Consider the following 19,526-nt stretch of genomic DNA (forward strand, 5'->3'; position numbering starts at 1 on the left):
TCCTTTATATCCCTGACTCCAAAAGCCGAGGGGTCGACCTCAAGTCTCCCCTGGAGCTTTCTGCCAGAGGCTCCAGGTAGGACCACTCTCCCGGGCTGCACTGTCAAGCACATTTTTAACATCTTGCCCAGTCCGGACTTGTCCAAGGGCTACTGCATGAACTGTCTCTCGTTTAATTTATTCAAAGGCTTGTTGTTGCCCAGGACCCCATTTGAAATAGTTCTTCTTCTGGCTCATATAATAAACAGGGCTTACAATCAGACTGTAATTTGGGATGTACATTCTCCAGAACCCCACAACACCTAAGAAAGCTTGTGTTTCTTTCCTGTTAGTTGGTGGAGACATTGTTATCTTGTTGATCACAACAGTGAGGAATCTGGGCGATAGTGTCAATCTTGACATTTTATTCCCAAAAAATGAATCTCCTGTGCAGGTCCCTTGACCTTACTCCATTTTATGGCAAAACTGGCCTTCAGAAGCATTTGGATTATTTTCCTCTCTTTCTCAAAAACTCCTTCTGCCATATCACCCCACACAATCATGTCATCAATGTATTGCAGGTGTTCTGGAGCTTGCCCCTGTTCCAGTGCAGTCTGGATCAGTCTATGGCAGATGGTAGGGCTGTGTTTCCACCCCTGGGGCAGTCGGTTCCTTGTGTACTGGACGCCCCTCCAAGTGAAAGCAAACTGTGGCCTGCATTCTGCTGCCAAAGGGATTGAGAAAAATGCATTGGCAATATCAATTGTGGCATCCCACTTGGCTGCCTTTGACTCCAGTTCATGTTGAAGTTCTAGCATGTCCAGTACGGCAGCACTCAATGGTGGTGTGACTTCATTCAGGCCACGGTAGTCTAATGGTAGTCTCCACTCTCTGTTAAGAGTTTCACACTAGCCTTATGGGGCTATTAAAGGGTGAGTGGGTCCTGCTGATCACTCCTTGACTCTCCAGTCGATGGATCAGCTTATGGATGGGAATCAGGGAGTCTTGGTTGGTTCGATATTGCCACCGGTGCACTGTTGTGGTCGCAATTGGCACTTGTTGTTCTTTGACCTTCAGCAACCCCACAACAGAAGGATCCCCTGAGAGACCGGGCAAGGTGGACAGCTGCTTCATTTCCTCTGTCTCCAAGGCACCTATGCGAAAAGCCCATCGGTACCCTCTAGGGTCTTTGAAGTACTCTCTCCTGAGACAGTCTATGCCAGGGATGCATGGAGACTCTGGACCAGTCACAATGGGGTGCTTTTGCCACTCCTTCCCCGTTAGGTGATTTCAGACTTGAGTGCAGTTGGCTCTTGGGATCCTCCTGTCACTCCACAAATACAAATGGGTTCTACCCCTTCCTAGCTTGATGGCATCAGGGTACACTGTGCATGGGCATCCACTAGAGGCTTATATGCCTGTGGGGCTCATGTGCCAGGCCATCTGATCCACACAGTCCAGTAAACCCGATTGTCCCTCTCCTCCACCTGGCTGGAGGCAGGGCCCCTCTAATAGCAATCACGAGATTCTTCATTTACTTCTTGTACAAAGGGATTAGCATTCCTATTCATAGGAATAGGAGTAGAATCCCCTCTTCCACTCCATCTGGGAAGCTGCCCACCAGAGACTGGAGCAGCAACTTTCTTGCGAGGATCACCATTGTCCATTGTTTGGCTTTTCAATTCACACACCCCTTCCTCCAGAACTGAGGTAGGTTTTCCATCCCACTTTCTCATGCCTTCTCTATGATCCCGCAGAGAAAACCACAGGGTGCCCCATGGTGTGTACCTCCTCTATCTTCCCTCTCGTGCAATAGGGCACTTACTGTTAGTAGCTGAGATGTGGGTCTGTACACATGGGAAGCTGGATAGATCGTCTCTCAATTGTTTGACCTCCTGGGATGAGTAAGGTGTGACAAAATGAAACTGAGACCTAGCGCAAGAACTCTGAGAGCAAATAAATCAACATTGTGATGAGTGAGTATTAATCCGAAAAAATGAATGCTTATCTCAAATATGTTTTGACACATTCTATTAATATCTCTTGTTATCTCAACCTTTCAGGCCCCACATTGGGCACCAAAAAGAACTGTTGTGGTTTAAGCCCAGGCAGTAACTCAGAACACGCGGCCACTCGCTCACTCCCTGCCCTTCTTCCCCCCCCACATTCCTGAGCGGGATGGGGAAGAGAATCGAAACAATGTAAAGCCCACAGGTTGAGTTAAGAACAGTCCAATAACTCAAGTATAATACTAAACTTCTACTACCACCACTAATAATGGTAAGGGAAATATCAAGGGGAGAGAATATAAAACTAAAACGGGAAGGGAAAAAACCCAAAACAATATAAGTGATGCACAATACAATTGCTCACCACCTGTTGACCAATACCCAGCCTGACCCAAGCAGTGATCTGGTCCTTCTGGGTGACTCCCTGTCCTGGGTTCAGTTATAGAAGTCATTTTTCTCCTTCTTAGTAGCTGGTGCAGTGCTGTGTTTTTTAACTTTCAGCCTGGGAACAACGCTGATAACACTGATGTTTTTAGTTGTTGCTAAGTCATGTTTACTCTGACCAAGGACTTTCTCAGTCTCATGCTCTGCCAGGGAGGAGGGGAAGCCGGGAGGAAGCAGAGACAGGACACCTGACCCAAACTAGCCAAAGGGGTATTCCATACCATGGCATGTCATGCCCAGTATATAAACAGGGGGGAGTTACCCAGAAGGCCCAGATCACTGCTTGGGTCGGGCTGGGTATCTGTCAGCGGATGGTGAGCAATTGAATCCTCTCCCCTTGTTATTTCACTAATCATTATTATCATTGGTGGTAGCAGTAGTGGTTTTGTATTATACCTTATTTACTGGACTGTTCTTTTCTCAACCCGTGGGAGTTACATTCTTCCGATTCTCCTCCCCATCCCTCTGGGCGCAAGGGGAAGGAAGAAGGGGGGGAGTGAGCGAGCGGCTGGGCTCAAACCATGACCCTCCCCCTAATTTATGTACTGGGCATGACGTTCTGTGGTATGGAATACCCCTTTGGAAGTGTTGTTCAGCAGGTGCCCAGGCTGGCTGCCCCCATCCATCCCTTGGCACCTTCTTGCTTGGCATTGCACCTCTGAGGTGGTGTTGCGCTGCCTGGTGTCGGTGTGCTCTACTGCCTAATTCCCAAATGTGGTTCTGTAGAAGAATTTGCTTTAACTTGCTATTGGGTGGTCTCACAGCACTCTTATCATGCTCTGGAACAGGTCAGGTCTGCTCTGAAGGAAGCTCTGTGCTGCACAGTGGAGTGTGAGGAACACCAGCCACATGAGGGGTCACTGCAGATGTGATTTCAGGTCAGACCCCAAAGAAAAGCATGGCACACAGACCAAGAAATGGAGTATTCTTTATGTTCTTCAGGCAGCAGAATGTGCGTAAGCCTTTGTCATCCACCTATCCTTTAGATCCATCTACGGGCATATTTTTTTTCCTAATGGACATGTACTGTTTGTTGAAGCCTTTATTTAGGAATTAAATTATGTAAGGTTTACTTTTCAACAGAGACATGAAGCAAACCATGGGAGTTTTCTCATTGCCAGAGAAAAGAAGCTGCTGCTTGTAGTGGATCTTCTGATAACTGCATTTTGACAGATCTATTAGTGATGGCAGTATCTGTGGAGGGGAGAGGATGGACACTTCTTCAGTGGTGGCAGTACCAAGTGCAACTGTTTGGTATTCTATTAAGTAAGGAATTAATCTCTAACAGAGAAAAGCATCCTGTTAGTTTGATTTGTTTTGATTGGCAGTGAATTCCAATCTTGTAAAAATTTAGATTAATGGATTATTTTATCTATACTTTACTTGTGGAGAAAAAGAGTATTGAGGCTTTCTTCTAGAGATATGTTTATTTGCCCCAAAGTAAAGGGAATAATTTACAGACAGGACAACTGAGGATTTCACTCTTTACATTGCAGTGCATTTCATTCAACTTAAATATATCTTTTTAAATATGACATCAGCTTATGTCACATTGACAGTGACAAATTCCTAAGGCAATAGAATATATAACGTTTTAAGTCAAATTCTGAAACCAGGGCACAGTAAGCATAACCATAAATGAATGGTTTTGCATAGTTATTTTTGTTGGTAGATTTCTCACTTTCCTTTAATTAGCTCATGTGGTATAGGAGCAGCTCCCAGTCCTACATCTTCCTGTAGGCACTTCCATGGCCTCAGTCCTGGCATGGCTACGGAGTCTTACTGGGGAGCTGTTGCCTATTTAAATGATTGAAGGCTGTAGACACTGATTTTAATCAAGACTTCAGTATTATTCAAAATGTTCTTAAAAAGTAATTTCCTAGTTATGTTTTTAAATATAATGTTGACTACTCATAGAGATTAAAATTGTATCAGGGTAGAAATCCAGGGTAAAACTACCATATGTAAATGATTCTCAAAATGCAGGGTAAGTGGAAATTAGGGTATCTCTCAATGTAATGGCTGGATGGATTTACCTGTCAAAATAAATACGAGCAGTATTACTAGCTGTATTAACTACTGGATGCTTAATGAGTTGATAACAGAAGAATTAACTGTCTTTTATTACCTTAATTATTCCCTTAGTACTCAATGTTGTGTTTCACTTCTGTTGGCTCAGGTACAGTAACTGTTGAAAACCATCTCGGATCATACTGTATAAATTAAAGCATGGGAGTTCATACATTCCTTTTTTTTTTTAAGTCTCATTACTCTTTTGTTTGCTTTCCAGTGGCTGTTGAGGAATTAATATTTTGTCAATTTTTTGCAAATCAAAATAAAGTAATTTATAGATGTGGCATATGCCATTAGACGTGTGCTTTGGCAATATGACTAAGTACGACTTCTTCGGCATGAGTGTCTAAATAGATTAGAATAGTTGAGAGTAGGATAGTTTGATGGACGGATATCCTTATGGTTCCATTGATGAGGCCTTCTATGCATCAAATGCTGAATGTCTTCTTAATGTGTACTGTTGGAGCTGTGCAAGAGAGTGGTAACAGAAAGTCAATGATGTGCCTAGATGCAGTAGCCATAAAGTTGTTTTGAGAAGGGGGAAACATTTTCGACCATATTTTGCTTTTTTTATCCATGTGTATAATTGAAGAGACAAGAGAGGTGGCTGGCATTCCTCCCAGTAAATGTCTCTACACTTTAGGGTTTTTTATATCACTCATGTAGGATAACAACAGAGGATCTGAGAAAAAGTCATTTTAGTCTGCAGAGGAATCACACAAGTTATTTCTTTTTGGTTTTCCATTTCACATATTATGTCCTAGTTTGATTGTCATGCTGAGTAAATCAGTGGTTGAGTTTTTTGCCCGACTTGTGTTTAAAATCACCAAGTTTTGCCTAGATTCAATCCAAGACTGTAAAGCAGATCAGGCTCAATCAAAACTCAATTCTGCCCACTTGAGAAGTTAATGAATTTTCGTCAGAACTAATCTTGTCATTTTTTGCATAATGTTACAAAAATCCTAAATGCTCATAATACTTGTGTATCACTTTTACTTCTGGTTAAGTTTAGGTAAAAGAGCTTGTGATATTCTCTAAAATTTTCATGGTATTCTCAGTGGATTATTTTGAATTCTTGAGCTTTTCAATTTTCATGTAGTAATGTAATTGGGATGCCATGTGGATGTTTTAGTGCACTTTTATTTCTATGTGTGCTCCTGATATAAGATCATTTTCATTTTTAAACATTTCTTTGATAAACACTTCGTGCATAATGAAATGCTGCAGATCCTCTTGGTTCAGTATTGGTCTTTGGAGCATAAGCAAAAAAATAAGAGTTAAAAAAATTGATGGAAATTTTGTTTTCTTGATTCCTCCTTAGAAGATTTTGTTTGCTCAGGAGCTATATACAAATGCTGTGGACTTTAATGTTGCTATTGTCTAGCTCCCCTACCTTCTTGCTACTTGCCAAACCACTGTACAAATATAAAACATGGTTTATGCTTCTTTGTCTAAAAGCTTTTCTATAGGTACCATAGGTTGTTGAGGCCCATGACATTGTAATACAAAGTAAAAAATTAAATCCTCATTTCTTTGTCATTTTTTAATATTGATTAGCTATATAACTTAAAAGTGCAGAAAATATATTGTTTGTCATCATATGCACATATGATGTACATGATGAGATTGGAAATAATACAAAATATTTTCTTTCATATAATATGTCTTACTTGTTTGGTGCTAGATAGGCAGTTACAAAATATTGTCATTTCCACTTCTAGCTTTTAATAAGGCTTTAAGATTTTTTAAAAAAGCTTAAAAATTAGGAAAATATCCAGAAAAGAAAAACTGGAATTAAATAAGTGGATGTAAAAAACCATACAAGCATCAAATAGCATTAGAAAAAGGGACAGTTAAGAATTCATGAGCTTGTGTAAAAAATTAGATTCTGGGTCAGTGCAAGTCAAGAGAATTTAGTCTCAGTAAAATCAGAGATGCAACCAAATTTACAAGACTTGGAGTAAACGGTTTGTAACCAATGTTATCACATTTTGTTGCCTCAGTGTAAAGGCCAGCAAAGCCTGTATTGTGTAACAATGAAGAAAGGAAAAAAGCTAGCCATTTAGGTGTAGAACACCACTGTCCTGGGTTCAGCTATAGCAGTCATTTTTCTCCTTCTTAGTAGCTGGTGCAGTGCTGTGGTTTTGACTTTCAGCCTGGGAACAACGCTGATAACACTGATGTTTTTAGTTGTTGCTAAGTAATGTTTACTCCAACCAAGGACTTTCTCAGTCTCATGCTCTGCCAGGGAGGAGGGGAAGCCGGGAGGAAGCAGAGACAGGACACCTGACCCAAACTAGCCAAAGGGGTATTCCATACCATGGCACATCATGCCCAGTATATAAACTGGGAGGAGTTGCCTGGAAGGCCCAGATCACTGCTCGGGTCAGGCTGGGTATCTGTCGGCGGGTGGTGAGCAATTGTATCCTCTGCCCTTGTTATTTGCCTTATCATTACTGTTATTAGAGGAAGTAGTAGCAGTTTTGTATTATACCTTAGGCTTAGTTACTGGACTGCTCTTATCTCAACCCGTGGGAGTTAGTTACATTCTTGCGATTCTCCTCCCCATCCCTCCGGGAGCAGGGGGAGGAAGAAGGGGGGGAGTGAGCAAGCGGCTGCGTGCTTCCGAGTTACCGGCTGGGCTCTAACCATGACAACCACTAAGAAAGTACTGCCTGCAAAAGAATTAAAAAGTTAATTTCAAAGAGAGATGGTCATTCTGATGATCTCCACCTTTGCTTAAACAGCAGAGTTTTTCTTCATGCAATAAGGAGCTTCTGAGAAAACTTAGAGGGAAAAAAGATTATAAAAGGTGGAAGAGAGGAGAGGTGGCCTGGGAAGAATACAGGGACATTGTCTGCGAAACTAGGGACCAGGCCAGGAAAGCTAAGGCCCACTTAGAACTGAGTCTGGCCAGGGATGTGAAAGATAATAGGAAGGGCTTCTATAGGTATGTTGCTAAAAAAAGACAGACTAGGGACAATGCGGGCCCTCTCCAGAAGGAAAGGGGAGAACTGGCTATAGTGGATTTGGAAAAGGCTGAGGTTCTGTTGCGGTTTAAGCCCAGCCGGTAACTCAGAACCACACAGCCGCTCGCTCACTCCCCCCCTTTTTCCTCCCTCTACTCCCAGAGAGATGGGGAGGAGAATCTAAAGAACATAACTCCCACAGGTTGAGATAAGAACAGTCCAGTAACTAAGGTATAATACAAAACTACTAATACTACAACCAATAATAATAATGAGAAGGAAAATATCAAGGGGAGAAAATAGAATTGCTCACCACCCGCTGACCAATATCCAGCCCAACCCAAGTAGTGATCTGGCCTTCTGGTTAACTGCCCCCAGCTGATATACTGGACATGACATGCTGTGGTATGGAATACCCCTTTGGCTAGTTTGGGTCAGGTGTCCTGTCTCTGCTTCCTCCTGGCTCCCCATGTCCCTCCACCCTGGAAGAGCATGAGACCGAGAAAGTCCTTGGTCAGAGTAAATATTCCTTAGCAACAACTAAAACCATCAGTGTTTTATCAGCATTGTTCCCAGACTAAAGTCGAAAATGCAGCACTGCACCAGCTACTAAGAAGGAAAAAAATGACTGCTACTGCTGAACCCAGGACAGTAAGCACCCCTTATTCCATACCATTCACGTCATGATCAGATCCCACATTTTTCAATATACCATTGCTTTTGTCTTATATATGTATACACTTATATATACGTATATATACATATACACACACACAAAGAGAGAGATATAACTCTGTACTCTATTGACCAATCCCTAGAAAGTTGCTTAATTCATCCAGTCCATGATGTCAGGCTCCAAATCTTGTAATAGTCTTTCAGGGCAGGAGGGACAGTGTGTAGCATTGGATTGTTGCCTGCTGATGACACCGCCAAACTCGTCTGGTCACTGCTGAGCTCATGTGCTTTCACCACACTTCATTCTTTGTTGGGATGATGATCGGAGGGAAGTCAGGGTCAGTTGATGGTGACCTGAAGACATCTACCTGGTGGGCTGTTAAAGTGTTATATAGAAGGCAACAGCGTACAATTGAGTTCATTGGCTGTTTTCCCCCAAAATTAATTCCCTTTGAAGTACACATCGGACTTCCCCATCTTCCTGCATTACCCACCAAGTATATCCAGGTCCCTGAGCAAAAGCAACCCCACGAGTGGGTTTGCCTTCACCTGAAGCGGGAATAACCCAGGCTGTCTTCCCCAACAAATTCTTTATGTATGCTGTGGGAACGTTATCCCCCTCTACAGTACGTAAAAGTTCTGATTGGGCTGGGCCAGCCCTGTTGGCAGATCCCCTCGTGTGGACCAACCAGGTGGCTTTTGGCAAATGTGTATCCCAGTGTTTGAAAGTCCCACCACCCATTGCTCTCAGTGGAGTTTTTAACAGCCCATTGTACCGTTTGATTTTCCCAGAGGCTGGTGCATGGTAGGGGATGTGATATACCCCCTCAATGCCATGCTCTTTGGCCCAAGGGTCTATAAGGTTGTTCCGGAAATGAGTCCCATTGTCTGACTCAATTCTCTCTGGGGTGCCGTTTCGCCAAAAGACTTGTTTCTCAAGGCCCAGGATAGTGTTCCGGGCAGCGGTGTGGGGCACAGCATATGTTTCCAGCCATCCGGTGGTTGCTTCCACCATGGTAAGCACATGGCGCTTGCCTTGGCGGGTCGGTGGGAGTGTGATATAGTCAATCTGCCAGGCGTCCCCATACTTGTACTTCAGCCATCATCCTCCATACCAGAGAGGCTTCAACCAATTGGCTTGCTTAATTGCAGCACATGTTTCAAATTCCTGAACAACCTGGGCAATAGTGTCCATTGTTAAGTCCACCCCTCGATCAGGAGCCCTTTTCTATGTTGTGTCTCTGCCTTGATGGCCTGAGGTGTCATGGGCCCACAAGGCTAAAAATAATTCACCCTTATCTTGCCAGTGTAAATCCATCTGAGCCACTTCAATCTTAGCAGTGTGATCCACCTGCTGGTTATTCTGGTGTTCCTCAGTGGCCCGACTCTTGGGTACATGAGCATCTACGTGGCGTACCTTCACCACCAGGTTCTGCACCCGAGCAGCGATATCTTCCCACAGTGCAGCAGCCCAGATGGGTTTACCTCTGTGTTGCCAGTTGCTCCGCTTCCATTGCTGCAACCACCCCCACAGGCCATTTGCCACCATCCATGAGTTAATATAGAGGTAAAGGACTGGCCATTTTTCTCGTTCAGCAATGTCCAAGGCCAGCTGGATGGCTTTCGCCTCTGCAAACTGACTCGATTCACCCTCTCCTTCAGCACTTTCTGCAACTTGTCACAGGGGACTCCACACAGCTGCCTTCCATCTCAGATGCTTTCCCACAATACAGCAGGACCCATCAGTAAACAAGGCATATTGCTTCTCAATTTCTGAGAGTTTGCTATGCGGTGGGGCCTCTTCAGCACACATCACCTCCTCTTCTGGTGACATCCTAAAATCTTTGCCCTCTGGCCAGTCCATGATGACTTCTAGAATTCCTGGACAACTGGGATTTCCTTTTAGAGCTCTAATTAGTGGGCCCACTTACTCCATGTAGTATCAGTTGCATGATGGGTGGGGGAGACCCTGCCTTTGAAAATCCAGCCCAGCACAGGCAACCGGGGTGCCAGGAGGAGCTGCGCTTCGAAGCCAATCACTTCTGAGGCAGCTCGAACTCCTTCATAGGCTGCCAGTATCTCTTTTTCAGTGGGAGTATAGCTGGCCTCGGATCCTTTATATCCCCGACTCCAAAAGCCGAGGGGTCGACCTCAAGTCTCCCCTGGAGCTTTCTGCCAGAGGCTCCAGGTAGGACCACTCTCCCGGGCTGCACTGTCAAGCACATTTTTAACATCTTGCCCGGTCCGGACTTGTCCAAGGGCTACTGCATGAACTGTCTCTCGTTTAATTTATTCAAAGGCTTGTTGTTGCCCAGGACCCCATTTGAAATAGTTCTTCTTCTGGCTCATATAATAAACAGGGCTTACAATCAGACTGTAATTTGGGATGTGCATTCTCCAGAACCCCACAACACCTAAGAAAGCTTGTGTTTCTTTCCTGTTAGTTGGTGGAGACGTTGTTATCTTGTTGATCACAACAGTGAGGAATCTGGGCGATAGTGTCAATCTTGACATTTTATTCCCAAAAAATGAATCTCCTGTGCAGGTCCCTTGACCTTACTCCGTTTTATGGCAAAACTGGCCTTCAGAAGCATTTGGATTATTTTCCTCTCTTTCTCAAAAACTCCTTCTGCCATATCACCCCACACGATCATGTCATCAATGTATTGCAGGTGTTCTGGAGCTTGCCCCTGTTCCAGTGCAGTCTGGATCAGTCTATGGCAGATGGTAGGGCTGTGTTTCCACCCCTGGGGCAGTCGGTTCCTTGTGTACTGGACGCCCCTCCAAGTGAAAGCAAACTGTGGCCTGCATTCTGCTGCCAAAGGGATTGAGAAAAATGCATTGGCAATATCAATTGTGGCATCCCACTTGGCTGCCTTTGACTCCAGTTCATGTTGAAGTTCTAGCATGTCCAGTACGGCAGCACTCAATGGTGGTGTGACTTCATTCAGGCCACGGTAGTCTAATGGTAGTCTCCACTCTCTGTTAAGAGTTTCACACTAGCCTTATGGGGCTATTAAAGGGTGAGTGGGTCCTGCTGATCACTCCTTGACTCTCCAGTCGATGGATCAGCTTATGGATGGGAATCAGGGAGTCTTGGTTGGTTCGATATTGCCACCGGTGCACTGTTGTGGTCGCAATTGGCACTTGTTGTTCTTTGACCTTCAGCAACCCCACAACAGAAGGATCCCCTGAGAGACCGGGCAAGGTGGACAGCTGCTTCATTTCCTCTGTCTCCAAGGCACCTATGCGAAAAGCCCATCGGTACCCTCTAGGGTCTTTGAAGTACTCTCTCCTGAGACAGTCTATGCCAGGGATGCATGGAGACTCTGGACCAGTCACAATGGGGTGCTTTTGCCACTCCTTCCCCGTTAGGTGATTTCAGACTTGAGTGCAGTTGGCTCTTGGGATCCTCCTGTCACTCCACAAATACAAATGGGTTCTACCCCTTCCTAGCTTGATGGCATCAGGGTACACTGTGCATGGGCATCCACTAGAGGCTTATATGCCTGTGGGGCTCATGTGCCAGGCCATCTGATCCACACAGTCCAGTAAACCCGATTGTCCCTCTCCTCCACCTGGCTGGAGGCAGGGCCCCTCTAATAGCAATCACGAGATTCTTCATTTACTTCTTGTACAAAGGGATTAGCATTTCTATTCGTAGGAATCGGAGTTGAATCCCCTCTTCCACTCCATCTGGGAAGCTGCCCACCAGAGACTGGAGCAGCAACTTTCTTGCGAGGATCACCATTGTCCATTGTTTGGCTTTTCAATTCACACACCCCTTCCTCCAGAACTGAGGTAGGTTTTCCATCTCACTTTCTCATGTCTTCTCCATGATCCCACCGGTAAAACCATAGGGTGGCCCGTGACATTTACCTCCTATATCTCCTCTCTCGGGCAGTAGGGCACCTTCTTTTAATAGTGGGTTGGTACACATGGGGAGCCAGATAGATTGGATAGATCGTCTCTCAATTGTTTGACCTTCTGGTTTTCCACAGCTGAAATGAATGAAGAGGTGAGATTTTCTTCTAAATCTTGGAGTTGAGGAGTCATTTCATCCACTGTTGGTGGTGCTGCCTCACTCCAGGTCGTTGATGCCAATGAGTGGGCATATGTTGATGGTGCACTCCATGTAAGTTTCCACCACATGGGTCATGTGCATTCGACTTCATCTGAATCTACGGATGCATTCCCGGCATCCGGCCTACGATAGATCATCTCTAGAATGGCTGATTCCCTCAAGGACTGGATGCCTGTCTCTATCATGGCCTGCTTGGCTGAGCGACACATATCATCGTCCTTGTAGGGAAATCTTTCCTTCACAGCTGCCAAGAGCCGCCTCCAAAGGCTGAGGGCTCGTTTCTCTTTTGCAATCGCTTTGTAAATTCCTCCTTCCCTAGCAAGTGATCCCAGCTGCTTGGCTTCCCTACCTTCTAGTTCATGACCGTCGGCCCCATTGTCCCAGCATCAGAGCAACCAGGTGACAATGTGCTCCCCTGGAAGACAACTGAAATCTTTTTGCATATTCCACAGCTCGGTTGAGGTCCAGGGTCGAGAAGTCACCTCTTCTTCTTCTTCCTCCTCTTCCTCTGATTCACATAGTAATAACTCTTGTTCACATGTTGTCCCCTGTTGTAATTGCATTGGGTCTTCATCTTTCTTCACTGCAGGGGTTGCTCTTTGTGCCTCTCGTTTGCTTTTCCCCTTGCTTACAGGGGCAACCGTTATTGGCGCCGATTGGTCCTTTGGTTTAGCTGCAGTGTCTATCACTGTGGTTGGAGTGGGTGCAGTGTCTGTTGTCGGGGTTGGTGTAGCTGTCCTGCTTGGGGGTTCAGTAGCTGCGTTGTCTGTTGCTTAGCCATCAAATCCAGAGACATCTTTTTCCTTTTGAAGGTGTTGGATAGTGTTGAGCAGGGCTCTGTAGGCATAGACCAAGCTCCAGCATGTTGCAGCAAGTTGTCTCTCTTTGGTGTTGCCAGAATGACATCACACCTCGTTTAAGTGTTTTGCTAATTAATCCAAATTTTGCACTTGTTCAGGAGTGAAGTTTCAAAGCACTTGAGGAGCCCGCTGTCTCAGGTGCTTGCCCATATGATCCCACACACTCTGCCACTCATGACTGTCCAGCCTCAATCTCTTGGTCGTCCTCCCATATCACTGTCTAAGCCTAGACAAGACCCAAGCCTGACCCTGTTTAACTTTCGAGATCAGATGAAATAGGGCGTTCTCATGGTGGGATGGCTGTGAGTGTAACACACACCGTATGTGTAGCAACATGACGATCCCCAGCATAAGCAGCAGGCAGGTCTCAAGGGTATTCAAAGGCTATCCAAAATCTTTAGAATTCTCAACTGCTGCTGTAAACAGCCCGGTGGGGGAGCAGGGGGTGTGAGGGAATGTCTCCTTCATAGATTGATCACCCGAGGAAGAAAAAAAATGTGTAATTGCTAAAAAATTCCATTATATACCTCCCAAAGTATAGAGGTGATGACCACACTGGGAACGCAAGCCAGACCAGTTTCATGATCAATGAGTCTATTGTATTACAAGTCATTACCATGAAGTAAAGTGAAACAAGAACCTTAGCCCAGGCCCCCCAGCCAGTAAACACTAAAACAGCAAATATTGGCTGTAAGTAAGGTACGACATGCTGAAACTCCTAGACCGAGTGCAAGAACTCTGAAAGCAAATAAATCAACATTGTGACAAGTGAGTATTAATCCGAAAAAATGAATGCTTATCACAAATATGATTAGACACACTCTGGTCAGATCTGTCGTTATCTCAACCCTTCATGCCCCACACTGGGTGCCAAAAAGAACTGTTGTGGTTTAAGCCCAGCCAGTAACTCAGAATCACACAGCCGCTCGCTCACTCCCCCCCTTCTTCCTCCCCCCGCTCCTGGGGGGATGGGGAGGAGAATCGCAATAATGTAACTCTCACGGTCCAGTAACTAAAGGATAATAAAAAACTACTACTACTACCACCAATAGTAATAATGATAAGGGAAATAAAGTGAGAGAAAATAATTGTTCACCACCCTCCGACTGATACCCAGCCTGACCTGAGCAGCCATCTGCCAGGTAACTCCCCACAATTCAGATAGTGGACGTGGTGTGCTGTGGTATGGAATACCCCTTTGGCCAGTTCGGGTCAGGTGTCCTGTCTCTGCTCTCTCCTGGCTTCCCATGCCCCTCCTCCTGGGCAGAGCATGAGACTGAAAAAAGTCCTTGATCGAAGTAAACATTACTCAGCAAGAACTAAAAACATTGGTGTGTCATAGAATCATAGAATCATAGAATCGTAAGGGTTGGAAAGGACCTTAAGATCATCTAGTTCCAACCCCCCTGCCATGGGCAGGGACACCTTGCCCTAAACCATGTGGCTCAAGGCTCTGTCCAACCTGGCCTTGAACACCGCCAGGGATGGAGCATCCACAACCTCCCTGGGCAACCCATTCCAGTGCTTCACCACCCTCACTGTAAAGAACTTCTTCCTTATATCTAATCTAAACTTCCCCTGTTGAAGTTTGAACCCATTACCCCTTGTCCTACCACTACAGTCCCTAAGGAAGAGTCCCTCCCCAGCATCCTTGTAGACCCCCTTCAGATACTGGAAGGCTGCTATGAGGTCAGCACGCAGCCTTCTCTTCTCCAGGCTGAACAGCCCCAACTTTCTCAGCCTGTCTTCATATGGGAGGTGCTCCAGCCCTCTTATCATCCTCGTGGCCCTCCTCTGGACTCGCTCCAACAGCTCCATGTCCTTTTTATGTTGAGGACACCAGAACTGTACACAGTACTCCAAGTGAGGTCTCACAAGAGCAGAGTAGAGGGGCAGGATCACCTCCTTCGACCTGCTGGTCACGCTTCTTTTGATGCAGCCCAGGATACGGTTGGCTTTCTGGGCTGCAAGTGCACACTGCCGGCTCATGTTAAGCTTCTCGTCAACCAACACCCCCAAGTCCTTTTCTGCAGGGCTGCTCTGAATCTCTTCTCTGCCCAGCCTGTAGCAGTGCCTGGGGTTGCCCCGACCCAGATGTAGGACCTTGCACTTGCCTTGGTTAAACTTCATAAGGTTGGCATTGGCCCACCTCACAAGCGTGTCAAGGTCCCTCTGGATGGCATCCCTTCCCTCCAGCGTATCAACCGAACCACACAGCTTGGTGTCATCGGCAAACTTGCTGAGGGCGCACTCAATCCCACTGTCCATGTCACCGACAAAGATGTTGAACAGGACCGGTCCCAACACCGATCCCTGAGGGACACCACTCGTTACAGGTTTCCAACTGGACATCGAGCCATTTACCACAACTCTTTGCGTGCGGCCATCGAGCCAGTTTTTTATCCACCGAGTGGTCCATCTATCAAATTGATGTCTCTCCAATTTAGAGACAAGGATGTCATGTGGGACAGTGTCGAATGCTTTGCACAAGTCCAGGTAGATGACGTCAACTGCTCTGCCCCTGTCCATCAGTTCCGTGGCTCCATCATAGAAGGCCACCAAATTGGTCAGGCAGGATTTCCCCTTAGTGAAGCCATGTTGGCTGTCACCAACCACCTCGTTGTTTTTCATGTGCCTTAGCATGTTTTCCAGGAGAAACTGTTCCAAGATTTTGCCAGGCACAGAGGTGAGACTGACTGGTCTGTAGTTCCCCGGGTCTTCCACCTTCCCCTTCTTGAAAATGGGGGTTATATTACCCTTCTTCCAGTCATCGGGAACTTCACCTGACTGCCAGGATTTTTCGAATATGATGGACAGTGGCTTAGCAACTTCATTCGCCAGCTCCTTCAGGACCCGTGGATGGATTTCATCAGGTCCCATGGACTTGTGCACGTTCAGGTTCTTAAGATGGTCTCGAACCTGATCCTCTCCTACAGTGGGCCTAAGGTCTTCGTTCTCACAATCAACGTTCGTCATCAATCAGCACTGTTCCCAGACTAAAGTCGAAAACACAGCACTGAACCAGCTACTAAGAAGGAGAAAAATGACTGCTGTAGCTGAACCCAGGACAGGTTCTCAATGACATCTTTGCCTCTGTCTTCACCAATAAGTTCTCTGACCACACTACCCAAGTCTTGGAAGGAGGATTGCAGGGACTGTGAGAATGAAGACCTTAGGCCCACTGTAGGAGAGGATCAGGTTCAAGATCATCTTAAGAACCTGAACGTGCACAAGTCCATGGGACCTGATGAAATCCATCCACGGGTCCTGAAGGAGCTGGCGAATGAAGTTGCTAAGCCACTGTCCATCATATTTGAAAAATCCTGACAGTCAGGTGAAGTTCCCGATGACTGGAAAAAGAGAAATATAACCCCCATTTTCAAGAAGGGGAAGGTGGAAGATCCAGGGAACTACAGACCAGTCAGTCTCACCTCTGTGCCTGGCAAAATCTTGGAGCAGATTCTCCTGGAAAGCATGCTAAGGCACATGAAAAACGACGAGGTGGCTGGTGACATCCAACATGGCTTCACTAAGGGGAAATCCTGTCTGACTAATTTGGTGGCCTTCTATGATGGGGCTACAGAACTGATGGATAGGGGCAAAGCAGTTAACTTCATCCACCTGGAATTGTGCAAAGCATTTGACGCTGTCCCACACGACATCCTTGCCTCTAAATTGGAGAGACATCAATTTGATGGATGGACCACTCAGTGGATAAAGAATTGGCTGGATGGCTGCACACAAAGAGTTGTGGTCAACTGCTCAATGTCCAATTGGTGACCAGTAACGAGTGCTGTCCCACAGGGGTCGGTGTTGGGACCGGTCCTGTTCAACATCTTTGTCGGCCACAGTGACAGTGGGATTGAGTGCACCCTCAGCAAGTTTGCCGACGACACCAAGCTGTGTGGTTCGGTTGATACGCTGGAGGGAAGGGATGCCATCCAGAGGGACCTTGACACGCTTGTGAGGTGGGCCAATACCAACCCCATGAAGTTCAACAATGTGAAGTGCCAGGTCCTACACCTGGGTCAAGGCAGTCCCAGGCACAGCTACAGGTTGGGCAGAGAAGAGATTCAGAGCAGACCTGCAGAGAAGGGCTTGGGGGTTTTGGTCAATGAGAAACTGAACATGAGCCAGCTTTGGTGTGTGCTTGCAGCCCAGAAAGCCAACCGTATCCTGGGCTGCATCAAAACAAGCGTGACCAGCAGGTCGAAGGAGGTGATCCTGCCCCTCTTCACTCGTGAGGCCTCACTTGGAGTACTGCGTACAGTTCTGGTGTCCTCAACATAAAAAGGACATGGAGCTGTTGGAGCAAGTCCAGAGGAGGGCCACGAAGATGATAAGGGGACTGGAGCACTTCCCGTATGAAAACAGGCTGAGAAAGTTGGGGTTGTTCAGCCTGGAGAAGAGAAGGCTGCGTGGAGACCTCATAGCAGCCTTCCAGTATCTGAAGGGGGCCTACAAGGATGCTGGGGAGGGACTCTTCCTTAGGGACTGTAGTGATAGGACGAGGGGCAACAGGTTCAAACTTAAACAGGGGAAGTTTAGGTTAGATATGAAGAAGTTCTTTACAGTGAGGGTGGTGAGGCACTGGAGTGGGTTGCCCAAGGGAGTTGTGAATGCTCCATCCCTGGCAGTGTTCAAGGCCAGGTTGGACAGAGTATTGGTCGACATGGTCTAGTGTGTGGTGTCCCTGCCTATGGCAGGGGGGTTGGAACTAGATGATCTTAAGGTCCTTTCCAACCTCGCTCAAACCATGACACCCTAACTATTCTATGATTCTAATAAAGCAATGTCTGTAAGCTAAAATTAATAGTAATATGCAGAAAATGATATCCTTTTAGAAAATACTTTGAATGACTTCCAGATGCCACTGCCAATACAAGTCACAGTCAAAATGACCCTGTAGTTAACAGTAGTACATTTTCACAGAAAGGTGCCCTGAAGCAAATGGGTATTTCAGCCAGTAAGTCTGATGTTTCGATATTTCTGTATTAAGTGCTCCACTTTTGGCACATGCATTCATCTGTAAGGAACCACATTCCTTTGCTGAAAATAGTAAAAGAATTTGCGAAGTAGGAAAAGCAGCATGGTGCAGCATGGATGATGAGCCAAGCTGGCAATGATTTGGAAATCATGGGGACAATGAGGGTGAGACTTAAGTGTACTGGATCTGGATTATGAGCTTGTGGGTTTAACTTCATCTGTACAGGATCCAGGTGCAACACTACATGTATTTTTATGCTAAGAAGGATTTCTTTTTTCTGTATAGGCATCAGCAGAAAGACACGAGTGCCAAATTCAGAATTAATATGATTTATTATTATAGGGAAGCAGGGTGCTGCAGCACTTGTACATAAGATGGATGAAGCAGGGTGTGCATCTTCTCTAACAAACACATGTATTGCTTCTTTGTATGGCTGCACTTGTCCCATCCAAGAAAAGGCTTTCAGGAGCACAGAACTACTACCTCTGTTGAGGAAGAGTTGTAAAATGTAAGAGGAAAGTCTCTTGGGCTAAACTTTCTCTATGCTGACACAGATATTTGAAAACTGATTTGGGCTTATCCACACTTAATAAGAGAGTACTGGGAAGGTCATACTCTGTTGTGGAAGTCCAGTGGACTGTACACGGGGGTCCCACCACCGCTGCTTTGTTCTGTGTCATTTCATTAAGGATCATTGCAGGTTGTTAATAATGAAAGAGTTTTCAAAATCTAATTTATTTCTCATGTTGCTGTCTGTTCAAACAATGGCTATAGATTAATCAGTTTGCTGAATCAATTTGTAAGCTATTTATTGTCTTCACTTATTAACTGTTGAAAAAAGTCATCTTTAATTTTCTTTTCTGTTTAAATGTTTGTTCATTGTGTAGTGATCTCTGTGTGGTTGAAAATAAGAAAACTGAGTTGTTCGTAGCCAGATTCCAGTTGGCTTTTCCTTCAGGGTCTCACTTTTAATTTACAAATGTGGTAAGTGTTGTGCAGATGTAGAAGAAGACATAGTTTGTGCCCTCAGGAAACAGTAGAAACACAGACATGCAAGCACTTGAGTTTTTGAGACATGAAGTACAAGAAAAATGAAGTCTGTGATTGGTACATAAATTGCTACTTCCACATGTGTTTGATCGCTGGATTAAAGATAAAAATGCGTAGGTTTGTGTGGTGCTTGCAAACAAGGATTTTTAGGAGTGATTAGGATGACTTGAACATTCTCCAGCGTGTTGTGTCTGCACTCGAGACCTGGCCAGGCAGTGTTCTTTGTTTAAAACAACTTTAAAATCCCACTCAGACAGGATTGTTTTATACCTACTCCTGTTACTAGTAACAGCTAAGAATAATTGAAGTAATTGAATCTTCGTAAAGGAAGATGTTTTTCTTTCTGTCTATATTCCCCCCCCCCCCCCCCCCCCCGGTTTTGTTTACTTTCTGCAT

At 45.5% G+C, this 19,526-nt stretch overlaps 1 protein-coding gene across 2 annotated transcripts in view; it reads left to right on the forward strand.

Moving 5' to 3' along the window:
* Positions 1-19,526, forward strand: part of LOC115619182 (TOX high mobility group box family member 3-like) — a 127,929-nt gene that overhangs the window by 101,748 nt on the left and 6,655 nt on the right. The gene's annotated exons all lie outside the window — the stretch shown is intronic.

The sequence above is a fragment of the Strigops habroptila genome, chromosome W, assembly GCF_004027225.2.
Source record: "Strigops habroptila isolate Jane chromosome W, bStrHab1.2.pri, whole genome shotgun sequence".
Classification (NCBI taxonomy): domain Eukaryota; kingdom Metazoa; phylum Chordata; class Aves; order Psittaciformes; family Psittacidae; genus Strigops; species Strigops habroptila.